The following is a 19,519-nucleotide window of genomic DNA, read 5'->3' on the forward strand; positions in this document are numbered from 1 at the left end:
TTGCCAGCCTCTAGAAACTGACGCTAGGCAAAGGGAAGTGTCCAGACAACCAAAAGTAGGTGGTGAGAAACAGGGTGCCTTAAGTAGAGAAGAGGAAAGACGAAGGCACCTAGGAGGCCGCGAACCGCAATATCCACTTGAAGGGGTGGAGACAGGGAATCTAAAAACACATGGATCATGGATTTTGAATCATCTGATGACGAAGGAACTGCCATCGGTCGTGCTGAAGAAGGTATTTGGGGTGTCAAAGATGTCAAAGAACTCCCAGAGGTGGCCTCTTGAACCTGAGTGGTTGAGGGTGGGGAAAGATGAGGCTTACATAGAGCCAAGAGTGGGCAATAGTCACCGCCTCTCAATGGAGCGGAATGCAGAGCCAAAGTCACTGCCTCTCAATGGAGCGGAATGCGGAGCCAAAGTAATAGAAGCTGTCGAACAGCCACTATCTCTTGAAGGAGCGGACTATCGAGGGTACGGTATTGAACAGTCATTGTCTCTTGATGGAGCGGATTGCAGAACCGTGGATTGTCGAGGTGGCATTTTTGAAACCCTAGAAAAAGTAGAAGCATTCTTTGTAGCACATTGCGGTGGTTGCAAGGAGGCCGCGGTACCAATCGATCCTCCTATAGCTCGAAAGGGCTTAGTGTGCATCGGATGTGTCTTATTGCCTAGAGTATTAAAATCTGAAAGCCAATGCAAGATAAACTTTGTGGCAAAGAAGGGAGAGCTAGCACAATGAGTGCCTCGGGGTAGACGCAGATACTCCAGTGGTCTAGGGAGCAAATGTTCATGTCGGCAAGCATTGGTGGTAGGTGTGGTGATGCAGAAGAGGAGCACTCAGTGGTTTGTCCATCTGCCTATGGAGATGTCATAGCACTGGAGTGTCAACCTATAAAAGGGTGGATGGGTAGGTGGGAGAGGAAGAGAAGGGTATCTTTGTCTCCTGGTGATTCAACAGAAATGAAGGGGGAAAATTAGTAGATGATGTCGAATCTGCAACTTGTCTTTGCCTTCTTTGATACATTTATGGCTCACCGAGCACCTCTGGCTTTGATACCATGTCAAAAAATGGGTATGCTTTGATACCATGACAAAAAATGATAGAGACTGGAGAGAGAGTAGGGTTTGTAGGGAGAAACAAAAAGTGTGCATGACAAACGCTAAGAGAGAAGAGAAACTCAGAAACACAAGAACACATTGATGATGCAGTGAATCATGCTATGAGAAGAAAAGCTGATACAGTAGAGCCAAAGCTCAAAAGATAATTGCATTGTCCCCTGTGTGAATTAGGCGGTAGCACCTATGAGAATCTGCATAGTGAAGGGAGCGAAATGTAGTCCTTCAGATAGTGGGCCATTGAAGTAATCACTAATAGGTGAAGGACAATTGTCGAGAGAGCGAACCACAGTATTCTGATGCCATTGGAGATAAGGAAGATAATCCCAGCATTCAAGGGAGCGAAACGCAATCCTCAAATGTTGGGGAGTAAGCTAGGTTGCAAATGCAAGTACCTGTGCCTAGAATGCTGAAAACGCGAACTATAAAAAGCTGACACTTGTATATGAAAAGTTGCTAGATAGTAGATGTTGTCTGATGATGGTAAATGCAAATTGTAGGGACCTCCTCTATGAAAAATGCAAGGTAGATCCAGTCGCTAGCAAAAGGAGATTGACGCTAAGTAGAGGAAACCCTAAACACAAGCAAACTATAGTTGCTTGGTGGAGAAGAGAAGTTGCTAGTTGTGTAGGATTGATGCCAAGTGGAGGGAAGCTGTCACTAGCCTCTAGGAATTGATGCTAGGCAAAGGGAAGGTGTTCAGACAGCCAAATGCAGGTGGTGACATTGCGTGATGATGAAGCAGGGCGCCTGAAGCAGAGAGGAGGAAAGACAAAGGCAGCCATGAGCCATGAACTGCAATGTTCTCCTGAAGGGGTGTGAGGATAATGAAAGGGGTTGGTGAGAGAAGGGAAGGGTGTTTGATGACGAAGGAAGAGGGGTGGAGAATGATTGAAGAGTGGTGAGAATGAATGAAGTGATTGCCTATTTATAGGCATAAGCTGTCTAGGGTGGCGCACCACTGTGTAGGCGCGCACTGAAAAAATGGCCAAAATGTGGACACCAACCCCTTTTGGGGCTGTTAGTGCGAAACCCTAAATGAAGTGTGTAAATTGGAGAAGTGGTTTCTCAACATAGTTTCTCAACACACTGTCTACTCTTACTCACTTGTTTCTCTCTCCTCCATAGCTGGTCTAGTTTCCAACAATACTAGTAGCGGTTCTTGTGGCTCCCTCCGTAAGCACTAGTTGTACCGTTTGATCAAGGAAGTGGTTCTCAGAACAATACGGACTAGACCTCCTTTATTACAGGCCCAGTCATCTAATATAAAATTTGTCCAATTGGGAAAAGGTCCTAGCCCCAATTGTGCTATCTTGTCTGCAAAACTCTACAGAATGTGAAGATCTTCTAGACTCGGCCATGAACCAAGGGTCATATCCCCTAGTGTGGAATACAAATCCTCCCAGGCTACCTACTCTCCTCCTCTCATAATGTCAACACGTCTGCCCATTTTATTCTCTAGTGCCTCAACCATGTTAAAATCCCCACCTACACTTCAGTGGTCAATAGGGGGTAAAGATTGAGTAAGAGCAATCCAAAAAGTCTTGAAAGGAGTTTGGGTGGGGGCTATGTGAACTGGCTACTCAATCCCATGTGTTAGGGGTACGGGGTATACTAATGACATTGTTGATGAACTGAAGGGGCTGTCCCTCGTCACCTTTGGCCTAAGAGAGGGGAGCATACGCATAATGGCCTCTTTGGACTGCTGCTCCTATGAATGTTTCTGTCTCTGTCTCTTCCTTTGTCTAGTGGCTTGTCTCCTCTACTGTTCCTCACTCCTCTAAGGCATGGGCCCTCCCCCCTTGTCTTGAAAGGAGTTTGGGTGAGGCCTAGTAGTTTGTCTCCTTTGTTGCATCCTAGGGCAATCTGCCGCTGCAAGGTGGCCTATCATCCTACAAGCAAAGTATTGCCTTGGAAGGCTAGTGTAGTATATCGTCTGAAGCACAAACTCTCCCTACACCAATGGAATCTTGATGGCTTCAAGAAGGGATTCCAATGTAAAACTGTAGACCATCACCTTGACTGATGGATGCTGAGTCTATCCCTCCGCCACTACATTTGTAAAGGTCCCATCCCACTAGATCACATGCCCAAAAGATCTTCCAATTAGGGAGGAAGTGCTCATTGAGGCCAGGAAAATGTGTTGTGATAGTTGTGCCATGTCCAAGCATAGAATAGTCTATGCCCTCAATCCATCAGTCAAAGCAGTCATATAGTCCGAACACCTAATGTGCTAGTGGCAAGTGGCGTTGTAGATTGCCCTGGTGTGCTGAACCTTAAGCACCCTTTCCCTAGAGGGGTTACTTTTGTAACTCTTGCTAGGTTGCCTATGAGAGCTGCTTGTATCATGTCTTTAAGTGTGTGCATTGGTGGTGTGTCACCCACCAATTGGTATGCTAGAGATGATGCCTCCATGGTTGCCACTTGCCACTTTGTCTCTAATGTCAAGCTTTGTGTTAGGATTGAACTTGATTTGTGGAATAGTATCAGCTGTCAGATGGAATGTGATTTGTGCATTTTATTTTGTGAGAGTCAATGTGTACAATGCCTATCCATGGCACAAATAATCACATTAGTGACACATGGTAGGGCAAGTGCACAGTACAACTCATAGCTAATTTTCCTTAGCTGACTTATGGAATATCGTTTCAACTTTTCTCAAGTTCTTGGTTTCAAAATAATGTCTATGCCCCTACGGAGGTTAGGGCATGCAACAGGTTTTGGGTGGAGATTGTAGCTGGACTCCCAGAGGTGGACTCCTGGATTGTTGGAGGAGACTTCAACAACCTGGAGGCTTTGGAGGACCAGCAGGGCAGAGGAAGAAACTACCAAGGCATGGCTGGTGAGGAGCAAGAGGCATGGGAGGTCTTTTTGCTTGCAGTCGGAGCACGTGATGCATGGAAAGACCCTGCCTTCCATAGGAGGGAGAGGTCGTTGGACTTCTCCTGGGGATACAAGCGGCTGGGTGGAGCCCTGCCGAAGCGGTTGGATAGGTTTTATGTGGGAAAGTGGGGAGGCTCTCGTGGAGGCTAGATTGAGCAGTTGGCAAGCACCACGTTATCCGATCACTGCTCGGTTCTCCTGATACTTAACCCCCCAGCATCCGCCCTAGATATACGATCCCTTCGGATCCCTGACTCGATCTATAGGAGGGAGGAGGTGTCGAGACAGATAGAGCAGATTTGGACCAGAGGGTGGGACAGGAGGGACCGGACAGCAGAGGAGGTTACAGAGGTCCTAGCCGAGTCAAGCAGAATCTGCCAAGAGGCAGCCATACAGGCTAGGAAGCAGTGTTGGGAGGAGGAGAGAGCACTCCGGCGAGACCTTGCAGCCGCGCAGAGATTATTGCAGGAGGCACCAGGGGACCCCACCCTCCACGCACAAGAGGTGTGCACTCGTGCAGCCATTGTTGGCCTAGAGGAAAGGCGCTCGGAGTTCTCTTTCCGCACCTCAGAAGCCTTTCGGGCGCAGAAGGGGGACACGATGTGCTGGGAGTTCTTTCAGGTGTACTAGCCCCGCACCGTAGGAGAGCAGATACACAGCCTTCGGGATCAGTATGGGAGGACCCGTTCTAGCCCTGATGAGGTGATGGAGATTGCCACTGACTATTACACGCGCCTTTTCTAATAGGAGACAGCTTCAACTAGAGGACACAGATGCAGACAGTAGGTATGGGATCACATCCTGTTCCTCGTCACAGAAGAGATAGGACACTCTCTCCTAGCCCCCTTCACAGAGAAGGAACTAGCGGAGGCTTTCCATACACAGGATGGGCAGAAATGCCCGGGGGAGGATGGCCTCTCTAAGGCTTTCTTCATTACCTACTGGGAAGTATTGAAGGACCCCCTACTGAAGGCTTTCTAGGAGATCTTCTTGTTAGGAAAGATACCAGGGAGTCTCTGGGCAGGCCTTATCAATCTTCTCCCCAAAGGGGGAGACCGGTTGGAGCTCTCCCAGTGGAGACCAATCACCTTATTGTCAGTGGCCTCTAAGGCACTGGCAAAGATGATTGGTAGGCGATTACGCCTCGTGCTTCCAGATATCATTCATGACACACAGACAGGCTTTGTCTAGGATAGGAGCATCCTAGACAATGTATTTACATTCTTTGAGGCGACAGAGTAGGCTCAGCATAGTGGGCAGAGACTGGTAGCATTACTCTTGGATTTGGAGAAAGCTTATGACAGGGTGGACTGGGATTTCGTAGAGGGTACCATGGTGAAGTTGGGATTCCCCCATGCTTGGATTCGCGGGGTCTCTAGCCTGTACAGATTGGCCACCAGTAGGGTTCTCATAGGTGGAAGGTGAGGGGAGGAGTTTCGGCTAGAGAGATCGGTCCAACAGGGCTGTCCCCTGGCCCCATACCTGTTCCTACTCTTCGCAGAGGCGATGTCTCACTTCCTTAGGTCACGTGTGAGCGGATTATGCGGCCTTCGACTTCCAGTGAGAGAGGAGATTGAGTTGTTAGACTCAGAGTACGCAGACCACACAGGGCTTTACATAGAGGATGATGTGGTGATATTGGAGAGAATGAGGCTGGCTCTTGATGTGTTCTCCGTTGCAGCGGGAGCGAAAATCAATTGGCGAAAGTCGGTTGGTTTCCTCACAGACCCGGACTCCAGCATGGAGTGGGTCGTCCACCTGGGATTAAGATGGGTGAGCAGAGGGCAGACCATCCGATACCTAGGGTTCCAGGTGGAACTCGACATCACTCCTGCCTAGCAATTTCTTCCTGTCCTTGATTCTATTCGGAGGAAACTGACCTACTGGAGCACGGTTTGCCTCTCACTAGCCGGTCGAGCCCTGGTGATTAACCAAGTTCTCCTAGCGACGGCTTGGTACATCGCCTTGTGTTGGTGCTTCTCCTCATCATGCGCAGGGCAGCTTCGCCGCTTAGTGCAGAATTTCCTTTGGTCTGGGTCTGATGGCTCTAGGGACTCCAGGGCCAAGGTGGCGTTGGCGACCATCATACGACATCGATCAGAGGGAGGGCTTGGGATCATAGACCCAGAGTATCAGAGTATGGCCCTCTTGGGAAAGCTAGTTGTCCGCGGTCTCACACTAGACGACAGACCTGAAAGGTCTTACTGCAGGAGAGCCTTCAGGATTGTAAACCGAGGCTTGGTGGTGAGTGGAGGCCGTCCTTGAGATGGATCTTCGTGTCAGCCTAGATCACCCCCCCTAGATCACCTTTTCTTCGGAGCTTACTCCGCATGTGGCAAGGCCTCTGGAAGACCCTAATCCAGAGCCCCCCAGGTTGCTAGGAGGAAATAGACCGTCAGTCGGTGACCTGGAACCTCCAGTTTAAAGATCGGGAAGGGGCACAGATAGGCGAGCGCCCCCACATCCAATGGGCTGGGTGGGAGGCCAGCCCAGCTCGTTCCATCAAGACATGGCAGGAGGTCTATAGGATGGCGGACAAGGAGGTGCTGCAGCAAGTATCAGGTTGCACGAGAGGAGTGGAGTTGAGGAGAAGAGAGATAGATGTAGCAATACCTCTGGAGTGGCTTGCCCCCCCGATATGAGAGCCGATAGAGCGTTGGGAGATATAGGTAGCTAGGTTTTCTCTAGCAAGCATCCCCCTTCAAGTAGCAGGTAGAGTGGGTGGCGCCCCCCAGGGGACCTTCTTCGCCGTTCAGGAGGGGGGACGTCAGGCCCTTGATAAAGGGCATCAGGATGAGGGGATTGCCACCCTTTCATGGAGGAGGATTCGGATGGTGGGTCTTCAGGGAAGACTTGGCGACTAGACCCCTATGTTTTCTGGAAGGAGCTCAAGGAGTGATGCCTTTGGATCTGGAAGGGCAGACCACTTGATGAGCTAGAGTGGGATCCAGGAGAGTGGCTATGGCCAGCCTCTGCGGTCGCCAAAAAGCCACCCAGGTTCCTAGAGTATACTGCCAGGATTGGCAGACATGTACTGATGCAGGAGGATATGGACTGGGCGCCGTCACGCACTAGGCATTGGGCGGAGCGCAGCATCACGGAGCCCTTCCGACGGACCTTCTGGCGCTGCCTATGGGATAGCTAGAGGCTGAGGAGGGTGTCGTATTTTTTATGGATGGTGGCACATGGAAGCTTGGCGGTGGGAAGCTGGCTTGCCCAGATGCAGGGAGGTTGTAAACGCTGCACACAGCAGCCTCTGGAAACCCAAAGCACTGCCTTTGGTCTTATGAGGAGGTGCAGCTCGTGTGGAGAGGAGCATGCTGTATCCTTCAACATGTAGCGCCCAGCCTTGGGTGTATCTCATGGGGAGCTTTCTGTTGGCAGGTAGTCAGCCATGGCCGTCACCTTTTGTATGAGGTCGAGATGCAGGACACGATATTCATGATTGAGGCAGGGTCATGCGCAGTGGTCGGTCTGGAGGCTCTACCCATCCGTCAGGTAGTACTGGAGCCCATAGCAGACCGCTCGGAGGTATGGGAGATCATAGGGAGTCTTACTGGATGGCATATTTGGAAGGCGTGATGCGAGGTGGTTTTCGGCGGAGAGAGACTTTCAGCACTTGCGACCTTAGCAGAGCTATGGACCTCCATCATCCATTCCCTTTGCGGTCGATGGGATTAGGTGTAGGGCGAGTCCAGGGCTCGTTAGGAGCTCCGTGGTCACTTCATGTGTATTTGGGGCGGCCAGGGTCTGTTCTTTGTGATGCAGGCAGGTAGCCCCATTTGGCGATATAAAACCCCCCCCCCCCCCCGCGCCCCCCCCCCCCCCCCCTGAGCTTCTTGCCCCCATCCCCCCTAGACCGCCTTGAGAGGCTTGTATACATGATGTACTGGTGACTCTGCTTCAGCTCCAGCTAGTCTGTCTGTTGAGCATGAGCACTCTGTTGTAATCAGCTTTTTGAGTAATATAATCAGCCACATTTTACTTGCAAAAAAATGTGGATCCTCCTCCCAGAAACAACCCAACTCATCCCAATATTTGATTCTTTTAGAATAACACTTTGCTTGGTTAGTACATCTCATTTTTTGCATCCATGACCAGTTTAGTGAGTGTTGGTCAATATAGTGCATTTGGATATGGTCAAATTCTTTGAAACACTCAAAAGAGTCGATTGGGTAAGGTACAAGGTACATTGGATTGTGATGTTGAGGGCCAAAGGGTTCTTCCTACCTAGACACTAGGCCCATTCTTGGTGAGTATGACCATGAATTCTTGGGGATATGGCACCTTATGGTGGCTGTTTTCGCCTTTCCCTACTGTATTTGCTACATTGTAGACCAGCAAAACATATTCTTCTCTATAGTGTTTGCATTAACTTCGTATGTGTAATTGCTCTAGAGCATGTGTGCCTAGCATGCCCTATATGCATGCCCTCTCTTGGCACTAATAAAGCATATTGTTATGCACTCATACATGATAAAGAAGTGCTGCTTGCAATATATTCTTTCATGTTTTGTGTACTTGTCAAAGTACTAGTTGTCTTTCATTTTAACAAAACAATGTTTCCCAATGGTATGAAGATACATGTTCCACGTATCTGAGGAACATGGGTCGACACAAGAAGTCCATAAGGGTATCCTGCACATGGCAGCGAGAAACACCCCAAAATGCCTCTTGGGAGGACTTGAAACATTGAAACATAAGGGGATGGGCTTGATGTCAGCCATTGACGGATCTTGGCTAGCATGGGAATCTAGCTGGTGAAGAAGAAAATGAGTATACAACCTCCTGACTATTCACCTCAAGGCTACAACAGCCTGATCCATATTATCCATATCTAGGCCTGCTGTCAAGGAACGGGAGTAGTCAGTTGTCCATTGTCTCTATCTCTTTGTTGTGCTGCCTTGTCCCTGCACACAACAGCCACAACAAGCATGCAGGTCTGTGGTATTGTGCAGAAAAGGGTGTGCAGGCAGCAGCCTTCAAGACAGACAGGGCTGTTCCCTGCATGTAGCAGGGTAATCTATACAGGCAGCAGAGGCATCAGAGAAGGTGCGCACTGCAGAGGCAGCAAGACTGAGACATGGCTGCAGAAAGGGTGCGCATGCACCCAGGCTATAGGGTGGTGTCTCTTGCAGGGTGGCATGCACAGGCATACAGACTGCAGGATGACATGGACAGGCACACAGGCTGCAAGATGACAGGCATAGGCTACTGGGACAGTGTGCAGGCACAGGGGCTTGCTGCCATCGCCTCTCTCTCTCTTTTTTTTTTTTTCATAAAAGGTAATTGTATTAATTACGAAAAAAATACAAGATTACTTGATTACAAGATACATGATGACAATCTAAGCCATCATGTGAAGAGGTTCCAAGTACTACAAGTTACAAAGTCATGGCAAAGACACGGAGGAAATTGCCATATGCTAAGGACGTAAGTCCTCCCTGGAGAGCAAGTCAGAATGCTGGAGAAGATCTAACTGCCAATACAAGAGGCCCTTAAGCCTAGCAATATGCCGCTGAACATTATAGGCGGAATCAAAAAGAAAAGCATTCCGAATGGTCCAGTTATGCCAACAGCCCCAATATCGAAGAAAGTGATACATGAGCTTCATATGTGGCTGTGCCGGAGTGGGGTATTTGGGCTGCCCAAAAACCCAATCAAAGGGGCGTAGGGTGAAACCAACCACCCCTCGCCAAACAGCCGACAAAAATAACCAAACTTTCTTAGCGATGGGGCAAGAAATAAATCGGTGCCGGGCGGATTCCACAGTAGTGGTGCAAAAGAAACAGTTGCCATTGGAGATTCGTCTCTTGGAAAGAACTGAAGCAAGCGGAAGACCACCAATCATCACTCTCCAAAGAAAGACCTTATATTTGAAGGGTGCCTTATTCAACCAGCCCTCCATCACCGTTGACCTCCACCATGACCGGGATTTCCGCAATCCCCATAAAGCATTCGCTTTAGTAACTAGCCATTGATGATCTTTAATCAAAAGATGATACACTTGGTTAGCAGAAGCTTTGCTTAAATGCAGTCGGCTTTCAAAGTCCCAATCCTGCCAGGGATGATCCGAAGCAAGGGCAGGAAAGGGTTGTCTGCTCTGGAGCACCGTCAAAAGCTATTCCCATAAATGCCTATATCCACGAGGGATCCTGAAAAGCCTCCTAGCTGTACGAAACGATATTAACGCATTGCGACTGGCAAGGGTGGCATCCGCGACTGAAGACAAGGCCAAGTGTGCCATCCGGTTGAATTGTGGTCTAAGCTTGTGTTTACCTTCCCATGAAAGTAAACGCGAGATTGCTAGCAATTCCAATTCAAAAGAGTTAGTAGCTAAGCGATCCTCCGCTGGATGCCACTGAGCCTTTTGGAGGACCAGTTTCCAGGAACATACCAAATGAGTAAGCAGCAATGAAGAAGAACTGGAGAACCGCGAATCAACATTAAGAACATGCCACCAAGAACTCCGGATTTGGGTATTGCCATGCAGAAGCCCCTGGTCCTCAAGGAAATAACGGGCTATAACGACCCACGGATGATGATCTGAGCACAAGGCGCGGAAAAGAGACCAACGGAGTGCTAGCATGTGAGTTTGGGCATCTAAAATAGCTCCTCCACCCATGCGTTTGGGGGTGCACGTATGCGACCAAGAAATCCAGGAAATACCTGCATGCAATGAGTCCTTCTTCCATAGCATGAAACGAATAGACTGAGTAAGAGCATTGAGAGTTGTAGTAGTCTAGGGCAGCAATGGCAAGAAATATGTGAGCATTGGCAACATAATTGTCTGGGCTACTTTGAGGCGAACATGGAAGGGCCAGGCCTGAGACTTCCAATACAGAAACTTAGCCACCATTTTTTGAGAAATCCACTGCAGAAGCTGCTTTGCGGGAACATCAACACCCAAAGGGTACCCAAGATGCCTGACAATGGAGTCACGAGGAACAACCAGACCCTGCCAGTCCAAGGACTGCAAATCCGACTCCGTGCAGCTCAGAATGGCTGATTTGAGCGCATTGATGCGAAGGCCAGACGCCTGACCAAAGAGACCCCAAGCATCCAATGCTTTTCGAAGGTTATCCTTGTCCGCACGCAAAATCATAAAGCTATCATCAGCCAGGGATTGACTAATGAATTGCTGTCCTGTAGGAAGCGACAATCCGGCCAACTGAGTAGAAGCTGCCATATGAGATAACATCGAAAGAACTGGATGCGTCGCAAGGGCAAAGAAGAGAGGGCTCAAAGGGCAGCCCTCTCTGACAGAGCGGGCAAGGACAAATGGGGCAGTAACACCTCCATTCAGCAGGAGTCGCGAAGACGCCGCAGCGCTGATGGTGTAGATTAGACAAGACATCCGAGCACCAAAGCCCATAGCAAACATAAGTTTAGCAACACGAAAGACGAGTCCAGATAGTCAAAAGCCTTTTCCAGGTCCAGTTGAATCAGTACGACCTCCTGATTAGAATGCCTTGCATAATCAATTGCCATTTGTGCATTCAATACATTGTGCAGAATATTTTGGTCCTTAATGAAACCATACTGGAGAGGGTGCACAATGGCAGGGAGATGCTTATGGAGCCGGTTCGCCATTACTTTGGAAAAGATTTTGTACATAGAACCCATCAAAGAAATTGGGCGCCACTGTTTCAACGTAGACGGCGAAGGAACCTTTGGAAGCAGTTTAATAAGTCCTTCTTTCCATGAGGAAGGCATGATCCCCATTTCCCACACCTGCTGAAACAAAGGCTGCAATGGTTTCGCCAGTTGGGTAGCAAAAGCCTCTAAGAACTCATTGGTGAGACCATCCCAACCCGGACTTTTATCGTTGGGCAAGTGTAACAAAACGTCCATAACATCTGCCTCACAAATATCTGACTCCATAGTAGCTTGCATGTCCTGCGGAACCTGATTGCGGACCAGGTCATAAAAAATCGAACGGGCCTGAGTAATTTGGGCTAAAGGTGGAGAAGTGGAACCGAGAAGGTCGCGGAAATAATTCCTATATATATGCACAATAGTTTGCGGATCTAGGATAAGGCGGCCTTCTGCATCCTCTAGTCTGGTCATATTCTCTCGAGCAGGAGAGGCATGGAGAGCTCGAAAGAACTTATGTGTCTGACACGCACTATCTTGCAAAGTCTCCGTCAGATGTTGCAATTTGGCCTGCTGATACGATTTCAACTGGAATTCTTTAATAAGATCAGCCACCCTCATTGTCAGTGCTAGCAGAAATGCATCATCCGGAGTGTCCACCAGCAGAGAACGAACCAAAACAAGCAGGTCCTCCGCTGCTTGTCGACACCGCCGAAAAAGAGAGGCATGATAGATCCCATACTGCCGAGCATCTCGCTTCACATTAGAGAGCAATCTTTCAAATGAAGCAGTGCCCTGAGAGGAGAAGTCCAAGAAGAATCTTTCAATCAATTGCTGCATATAGCCCTGAAAGATTGCATGCTTCAAGTAAGACGAGTTGAAACGCAAAGGGAGTCTCTCCAGAAATTGCTTGAAAGGTGCAATGGGTTGTGCAAGCAGCTCAAGCTGCAGAGGGAAATGGTCCGACAAGGCATATTGCTGCAACACTTTTATTTCGAGCATCTCAGGAAGAAAATCATCATTCTGCATGATGTATATGCGGTCCAACCGCGACCATGTTGTTGCATACTGGGCAGAATGGAAAGTAAACCCTGTAGAAGACGGGTGTAGCCAGGACCAAAGATCTTGCTTAAGAACAGCAAGAGCCAACTCATGCCACATACGACTTTCCGGCGCATCCATTACCGAATGCTCTGATGTGGACTGGAAAGAATCAACACACATATTGAAATCCCCCATCAAGAAGCCCCTTCTGCCAAGTGACAAGGAGATCTGCAAAGTCTGCCAAAGCTCCTGACGAGATAACGGATCATTCGGAGCATAGAGGCCAAGTAACCATAAGATCTCCCCTTCGAATAAAATTTCAATCACCAGAAAGCGGCCATGTACATCATTTTTAATAAGAACAGGCTGATACTTGTCATGTACAATCATGAGCACACCCGAATAATGCATGGCCTATGTCCCTACATAGAACAAACGAAAGCCATGCCAATCCACAACTTTTCCGGCTTCTCCGTGACTCTTGTGCTCAACAACGCACAGGATATCCCACTGATTCTCATACAATACAGTCCACATGGCATGTTGCTTGTGTCGAGAACAAATTCCTCGCACATTCCACGTGGCTATTTTCATGTGTATTCAAAACAAAATCAGGTACGAGGCACAGCTTGCCTCGATTTGACTTTTTCTGCGAGAATGTCCAGGACTCCCTCGTCCAAGAAATCCGCCAACACAGCAAAAGAGTTCTGAGGAGCAGATTTGGAAGTAGACGGCATATCTGCTGGCTTGGGGATGGAACGGGGATAACGACGGTCCCACGGGGTAATGACGTTGCCTCTGGTATCAAAAGCCAGCTTAGCAGGTGGACCCTTTGGACGATCCGAATACATTTTCCTGGCGGGCTGAGGACGAGGGGCAGAGGAAACCATAGCAGGAGCAGAGCGCTCTGAAGACAACATTTGCTTCTTGCGCATATATGTACGTATGGAGTCTTGTGAGGTAGTAGGCACAGTATTCTCCATGCCAGCAACAACCTTGTTGCCTTTTTTTGCACGTACTTCAACCCAATCAGTGGCACGGGAATCCAGACCCGAAACCTGTTGTTTACCTTTGTCCAAAACTTTAGGCGGGTGGATAGTATCCAGCGACGAAGCATCACACACCATATCTTCCATGGGCGGCGCAACATGGCCAACATCTAAATTGTGTTGCTGCTCCGGGCATTCGGTCATAAAATGCCCCAATTGTCCATAGGAAAAGCAATGTCCTGCAAAATTGCCCCATTTCAAACGAAAGTGTAACGGATGCATGCCAGAGCAATTGAGATGTAACCAAGCAGGCCTTTTCCTTGCAATGTCCCATAACATACACAATCGGTTGCGATTCACAGCCCTTAGACTTGGAGGGACCAGAATAGTGCCCATAGCGGCCATAGCATCCTTCAATAGTGGCCAATAAACAGCCGGACAATTTTCCACTTCTACCCACACATGGCATTCACGTTGCAGCAGACGCTGAAAATCTGCCATTGGGCGCCATGGAACAACATGAACCAACCGGCGATAAAAAAACAAAGGCAGTTTAGACAGGAGAGCAGCACGGTGCGTCTCAGATTTCAACAGGACCTCAAAAAAACCTCGGGGCCCAACAAAAATCTCTTCAACACATTCTCCTTGTAGCAGACTGTGCAGCTACTGGCGAATACGGGAAAGCAACGGGATGCGACCAGTGAAGAAGAGTATCACAGCACGATCATAAAACACCGAAAAGGAGTGTAGGACAGTTTTTGGGTCCACAGTGGCTTCCAGAACATCGTCAGGTGCAGAGTCCGAAAAGACTTCCTGATTATGTTGAACATAATCGCCAAGCAAAGTGTTGGCAAATTCCAGCAAATGCTCCCAGTTAACATCCTGAGAGTCCACAGAATCCGAAGCAACCTGAGCATAGGAACAATCCTGATGAACCACTGTCTCTTCCGAAGTATGCTTGGTACGTTTACCCGCAGGCTGGATGTCAGGACCAGGGGGCATCTCTTCGGTGCACGGAACCATATCCTCAGGTTCCTCAGTATCAGAATCCGGGCCAAGTGCTGCCACCGTTTGGTCTATGAAATCCAGATCCAGACCAGCCATCTTGTATCACGATTGGATCTCGAAGGAGGACTGATGCACGGTGGTGAGCGGGAAACGCAACCTTGTCCTCCGCTGTCGGGACCTATCCCAAGAGGGCGCGTGGCAGGGCACAACCCTAACAATGCAGGGGCAGGAGGGTGGAGCACAGGGCGGGCAGTCGATTGGCAGAGGGGGACAGTCGGGGGCGCAGGGCAAGGGCCAGGCGTCAGCCGAAACCCTAACGCACAGGGCGAAAGGGCGAAACGCAGGCTCACAGCCCCCTCTCTCTCTCTCTCTGCGTGTACAGATCAGTGGGCACGCTGTCCACAACACTGCCGCTAAGAGCTGGGTTCCTCTGCATGAAAGGACAAAGCACGCAGGCAGAGCCTCGAACAACAACACAGGGGACGGAGACGGGGCGACTGCAGACGTGGCAACGTGACAGGCGATAGACAGTGCGGGACGGAAGGCGGGACGAAACAAGGCGACGCTCCGGATCGAGATGTAGGAGATGCGGGGCCACGTGACGGGAGGGCAATGGCAGGGACCCCGCGCCCAGGATAGGCGACGGACGAGCGACGCTGACGCCATCTACACGCCAGAGGGAGCAACCGACGACTGACGAAACAGGACGAATGGGAGGGCACGACCATGATCCGCCATCGCTCTCGCTCGCTCGCTCTCTCTCTCTCTCTCTCTCTCTCTCTCTCTCTTTTCGTAAAAGGTAATTGTATTAATTATGAAAAAAGGTACAAGTTTACTTGATCACAAGATACACGATGACGCTAAGCCATCATGTGTAAAAGCCCAGTATTAAACTACAAAAGAGTTACAAAAGTCATGGCAAAGATGCAGAGGAAATTGCCATATGCCAGGGAAGTAAGTCCTCCCGAGGGAGTAAGCCAGAGTGCCGAATGAGATCTATCTGCCAATGCAAGAGACCTTTAAGCCTCACAATATGTGCCAGGACATTAGAGGCCGAATCAAAAAGAAAGGCATTCCGAGTGGTCCAATTGTGCCAGCATCCCCAGTATCTAAGAAAGTGAAACAAGATCTTCATATGCGCTTGTGCCGGTGTGGGGTATTTTGGTTGTACAAAAACCCAATCAAAAGGGCTTAGCGAGAAGCCAACCACTGCTCGCCAAACCGCTGACAAGAGCGACCAGATATTCTTAGTGAGAGGGCATGAAATAAATCGATGACGGGCCGATTCCATAGTAGTGGTGCAAAAGAAACAATGGGCGTTAGAGATTCAACGCTTGGAAAGGGCTGAAGCAAGCGGAAGACCACCAATCATCACCCTCCAAAGAAAGACCTTGCATTTGAAAGGTGTCTTGTTCAACCAGCCCTCCATCACAGTTGTCTTTTACCATGACTGAGATTTCCGCAATCCCCATACAGTATTGGCTTTAGTAACCAGCCATTGATAGTCTTTAATCAGAAGATGATACACCTGGTTAGTTGAGGCCTTTTCCAAATTCAACCGACCCGCAAGGTCCCAGTCCTGCCAAGGACAATCCAAAGCAAGGGCAGGAAAGGGTTGCCTACTCTAGAGCACTGACAGAAGCTGTTCCCATAAATCACGGTATCCACGAGGGATTCTGAAAAGCCTCCTGGCTGTACGAAAGAATATCAAGACATTACGACTAGCAAGGGTGGCATCTAACTGAAGTCAAGCCCAAATGTGCCATGCGGTTAAATTTTGGTCTGAGCTCATCCTTGCCTTCCCAAACGTGACATGCTGTTAAATTTTGGTCTGAGCTCATCCTTGCCTTCCCAAGAAAGTAATCTCGAGGCTGCCAACAATTTCAGTTGAAAAGAGTTAGCATGTAAGCGGTCCTCCGCTGGATGCCAACATGCCTTCTGGAGAACCAATTTCCAGGAGCAGACCAAATGAACAAGCATGGATGAGGAAGGACTAGAAAATCGAGAGTCTGCATTAAGAACATGCCACCAGGAGCTCCGAATTTGTGTATTACCATACAGAATCCCGTGATCCTCAAGAAAACCGAGAGTCTGCATTAAGAACATGCCACCAGGAGCTCCGAATTTGTGTATTACCATACAGAAGCCCGTGATCCTCAAGAAAATAACGGGCTATAACGACCCACAGGTGACGATCCACGCACATGGCATGAAAAAGAGACCAATGAAGTGCCAGCATATGAGTTTCGGCATCCAAAATAGCCCCATCACCCATGCGTTTGGGGGTACATGTATGCGACCAAGAAATCCATGAAATGCCTGCCTGCAAGGAATCCTTCTTCCATAACATGAAACGAATGTGCTAAGTGAGAGCATTCAAAGTAGTAGTAGTCCAAGGCAGCAATGGCAAGAAATATGTGAGCATTGGCAACATAATTGTCTGAGCCACTTTGAGACGAACATGGAAGGGCCAAGCCTGCGACTTCGAATACAGAAACTTAGCTGCCAGTTTTTGTGAAATCCACTTGAGAAGTTGCTTTGGCCGAACATCAACACCTAAAGGGTACCCAAGTTGCCTGACAATGGAACCACGGGGAACAACCTGTCCCTGCTAGCCCAATGACTGTAAATCCGACTCCGTGCAACTGAGAATGGCTGATTTGAAAGCATTGATATGAAGACCAGAAGCATGACCAAAGAGCGTCCAAACATATAATGCTTTGCGAAGATTGTCCTTGTCCGCACGCAAAATCATAAAGCTGTCATCAGCCAAAGATTGAGTAATGAAGTGCTGTCCAAAAGGAAGGGACAATCCAGCCAACTGAGTAGAAGCTGCCTAGAAGATAATATCGAAAGAAACGGATGAGTCGCAAGGGCAAATAAGAGAGGACTCAAAGGGCAACCTTGTCTCACAGAGCGTCCAAGGACAAATGGCTCGGTAACACCACCATTTAGCATAACTCGCGAAGAAGCCGTAGTACTAATGGTGTAGATCAAGCGGGACATCCGAGTACCAAAGCCCATAGTAGACATAAGTTCTGCAATGAAAGACCAGTCTAAATAATCAAAAGCTTCTCTAGATCCAATTGAATCAATACCACTTGCTGATTAGAGTACCTTGCATAGTCAATAGCCATTTGCACATTTAAGATATTGTGCAGAATGTTTCGGCCCTTAATGAAACCATATTAAAGAGAATGCACAATGGCTGGAAGATGCTTGTGGAGCCAATTCGCCATCACTTTGGAAAATATTTTATACATCGAACCCATCAAAGAAATCGGTCTCCAATGTTTCAACATTGACGGTGAAGGGACTTTTGGAAGCAGTTTGATAAGACCTTCTTTCCATGAGGAAGGCATGAACCCCGTTTCCCAAACTTGCTGAAACATAGCCGTTAATGGTTTCACCAGTTGGGTAGCAGAAATCTCAAAGAATTCATTGGTGAGACCATCCCAACCGAGACTTTTATCTTTGGGTAGGTGTAACAGAACATCCATAACCTCCGCCTCACAAATATCTGTCTCCAAAGTAGTTTGCATATCAAATGGAACCTGATTGCGGACCAAATCATAGAAAACGGAACGTGCATGAGTAACCTGGTCAGAAGGTGAAGGAGAAGAACCAAGTAGGTCTATAAAATAATTCCTGCACATATTCACAATAGTCTGGGGATCAATGACCATTCGACCTTCTGGATCCTGGAGTCTAGTCATATTTTCTCGAGCAGGAGATGTATGTAGATCTCGAAAGAACTTATGAGTTTGACAAGCACTGTCTTGTAAATTTTCAGTCAAATTTTGCAATTTGGCCTGCTGATAAGATTTCAACTGAAACTCTTTAATAAGATCAGCCAAACGCATTGCCAATGACAGCAGGAATATATCATCTGGAGTATTCCCTAGCAGAGAACGAACCAAAGCCAGTAAGTCCTCCGCTGCTTGCCGATATCGCCGACAAAGAGAGGCATGATGGATCCCAAAATGCCAAGCAACCCGCTGCACATTAGAGAGCAATCATTCAAAAGAAGCATTGCCCTCAGCGGCGAAGTCCAATAAAAATCTATCAATCAATTGTTGCATATAGCCCTGAAAGATTGAATGCTTCAAATAAGAGGAGTTGAAGCGCAAAGGGAGACTATCGAGGAATTGCTTAAAAGGTGCAATGGGTTGTGCAAGTATCTCAAGCTGTAGAGGGAAATGGCCCGACAAGGCATATTGCTGCAACACTTTCATTCAGCATCTTAGTAAGAAAATCATCATCCTGCATGATGTACATGCGGTCCAACAGCGACCATGTAGTTGCATACTGTGCCGAATGGAAAGTAAACCCTGTAGAAGAAGGGTGTAGCCAAGACCAGAGATCTTGCTTAAGTACAGCAACAGTAAACGCATTCCACACATGACTTTCTGGAGCATCCATCACCGAATGTTCCGACATGGACTGTGAAGAATCAATACACATATTACAATCCCCCATCAAAAGATCCAGTTTGCCAAGTGACAAGGAGGTCTGCAAAGTATTCCAAATATCCCGGTGGGATAACGAATCATTCGGAGCATATAGGCCTAGCAACCATAAGATCTCTCCTTCAAATAAAACTTCAATCACCACAAAACAGCCATGTACATCATTTTTAATAAAAACTGGCTGATATTTCTCATGTACAATCACACCAGAATAATGCATGGCATGTGTCCCTGCATAAAACAAGCGAAACCCATGGCAATCCACAACTTTTCCTGCTTCACCGTGACTCTTGTGCTCAACAACATACAAGACATCCCACTGATTCTCATGCAATACAGTCCACATGGCATGTTGCTTATGGCGAGAACAAATGCCTCGCACATTCCACGTGGCTATCTTCATGTGTATTCAAAAGA

General features: G+C 48.3%; 1 protein-coding gene across 5 annotated transcripts in view; it reads left to right on the top strand.

Moving 5' to 3' along the window:
- LOC148016774 (cilia- and flagella-associated protein 251-like) overlaps positions 1–19,519 on the top strand; it is a 250,920-nt gene that overhangs the window by 142,931 nt on the left and 88,470 nt on the right. The gene's annotated exons all lie outside the window — the stretch shown is intronic.

Source organism: Lygodium microphyllum, chromosome 23 (assembly GCF_053477565.2).
Source record: "Lygodium microphyllum isolate KBCC chromosome 23, Lygodium_microphyllum_v1.1.10, whole genome shotgun sequence".
Classification (NCBI taxonomy): domain Eukaryota; kingdom Viridiplantae; phylum Streptophyta; class Polypodiopsida; order Schizaeales; family Lygodiaceae; genus Lygodium; species Lygodium microphyllum.